Raw genomic sequence first — 2,453 nt, 5'->3', positions numbered from 1 at the left:
AGATCGCGCAGCTCACACATCCAGGAGAAAAGAAACTTGTCAACGCTGCCCCACGACTTTTATTAATAACAATATTTAAATACTGAATCGCTACATTATATTTTCCAGCAACGAGTCTACGGTGGTTATCGCCCCGATCAGACATGAAAATATGTTGTGGCACTATCGTGCAGTCTACATATGACGTTAGTTAGCAAATATTATGAATGTAACATAAAACAAATGATTACTTTTCGTTAAAATCTTTATACCAAAAGAGAATTGAGACACCCCTAACCCTTAACGTGAACGCGCAAAACGGAGGGGTAGGGGAAAGGGGAAGGGCTAAGGAGTAGAATTGGGATTGGGCCTAAGACTACAGCAGCGCTCACATGAAGCGCTCACGACTTCATAAGTGGGAAATAGGAAGTTTCTGATAGCGATAGGTTACCATGGCAACCAGGGATATATACTATATATATTAAAATCTTAATATTATATAAATTTAAAAGGTTTTGTGAGAGATCCAAGGTGTTTTATTATTACATTTTGTGCTTTATTAACATATGATGTAATGATACCCTGCCCTTTAAATGCAGTCACAAATGGTTACAGGAGATGCATGAGATGTTAGCACCAGAGATGTAAATTGAGATGTGTCTAGCCTGGGCGTCAATGACTGGGTCAATTGAGACTAATCTTAATGGACCTTTTTTACATTTCCGGGTTTCTCAGCAGCAGAAGTCGTCATAGTTGGGTTAACTTGAACACCAGTGAATGGGAGAATACCACAAATATATTTTTTGCATTCCCATTTGCTCAAATAGCAAAAGAAAAACTCTATGATAGTGTTTTCATGACTTTCAATAAAAGGAAAAAAATTGAGAGAGACTGATAACGGCAGTCAGAAGAGAGAACGATGTCAAATTTACCGTCCCTCCCATAGACGCTGCATTAGAAACACCCTCGCATTAGTGTTAACTAGTTTTTTGTAATTTGATTCAAAGGTAATATAATACAAAGAATAGTGTTATAAATGTACATACATTTAAAAAAAAATACAAATATGAAAAACTTTCGAGGATTTACGACGAGCTTGGGCACTGCCTCCCTTTTTTTATGTAATTAATTCAACCTTGTGATGTTCTATTTTGGAATATAAGAGATGAAGGAACCATTAATAATACTTAATTAATGAAAATGCAATTAATTCTCCACAACATATTGATTCACATACATGTATATGTTAAAACAATTATTACTAGAACAATTAGTGGTAAATAAATGTTAATATGATCAGTGAATTAATATATTTACAACATATGCTAGAAAGTAAAGAAAAAAACTGCCCAAGTCTGCCAAAGAGCCAAAACTGGCCAATCCAGAGAGAAAACACAGAACTCTTATCACCTCTAAGGAATGCAAGCCTTGGTAAAGAGTGGGTAGAAGGACACCGTATACGCTCGTAAATCAGTAAAAGCCAGATTTTCAGTCACTTGTAAGATACACACACATATCAACTGCTTTTACAAGCCATTTTTTGAATTACAAATGGAGAGCATCTAAAAAAAAAGGAAAAGATACTCATGACGTTTCTAAACATTCACGTGTTTAAATAACATTCACGTGTGTTTTTCATTTCACAATGCAGTATTATGCTGGGTACACACTAAAAGATTTTTAAAATCTTATAAGATCTTCAAAATGTGAGAGACCACAAACAGGAGGACAAAAAAATCCTAGATTTAACCGTTTTGCTCCTATAGTGTATGGTGTGCCGCGATGTCCCCCCCCACACATCAGGATTTCTGATCGTAAATATTCAACATGTTGAATATTTACGATTCGCGATCGGGGCCCCTCCGACGTTCTTCCGAGCAGATTCAGTCACTCTTAACACACCTCACACCACAGGAAAATCTGTTAAGATAATCTTTAGAACCACCAAGATAATCGGGACATTACCTAGGATTGTTGGAAGGGGAGAAATCGGCCCAAAATCAGCCCGATTATCTTATGGTGTGTACCCAGCATTAGATGATGTATTTAAGGCTTGGGCTGGCAAAAGACTTATAAGATGTTATCAAATGTATGGTGACAATGAAATGAAGACTTTTGAGAACATAGTGAAGAAATATGCTTTGTCTTGGTATCTACAAAGTATCTACAAATAAGAAGTTATTTAAAAGATTAAAAAAATTTAGATATTCACATATATTGAGAATTACAGCTTTTAAAGGTCCCATATTGTCAAAACTGGAATTTCCTGGCTTTTTTTCATGATAACTGAGGTCTAGGTGCTATGTAACTACCATATAAGTTTAAAAACAGTCAATCCACAGTGAAATGCACACAGCCTGCATAAAGTAGCTGTGATTTTTCTTGAACCGTTGTGAGTTTCCTATGGAGATGACAGCATATGAAATTAAGAACAAAAGTGTACTTTCTGAAAATATATGGTCACCTCTAAAAGT

General features: G+C 35.7%; 1 protein-coding gene across 1 annotated transcript in view; it reads left to right on the top strand.

Annotated features, from left to right (window-relative positions):
• trim33l (tripartite motif containing 33, like) overlaps positions 1-2,453 on the top strand; it is an 18,403-nt gene that overhangs the window by 6,189 nt on the left and 9,761 nt on the right. The gene's annotated exons all lie outside the window — the stretch shown is intronic.

This window comes from Sinocyclocheilus anshuiensis, unplaced genomic scaffold, assembly GCF_001515605.1.
Source record: "Sinocyclocheilus anshuiensis isolate Anshui unplaced genomic scaffold, SAMN03320099.WGS_v1.1 scaffold1239, whole genome shotgun sequence".
Lineage (NCBI taxonomy): Eukaryota > Metazoa > Chordata > Actinopteri > Cypriniformes > Cyprinidae > Sinocyclocheilus > Sinocyclocheilus anshuiensis.
The sequence above is the reverse complement of the archived record's forward strand: the minus strand, read 5'-3'. Positions and strand labels throughout refer to the sequence as shown.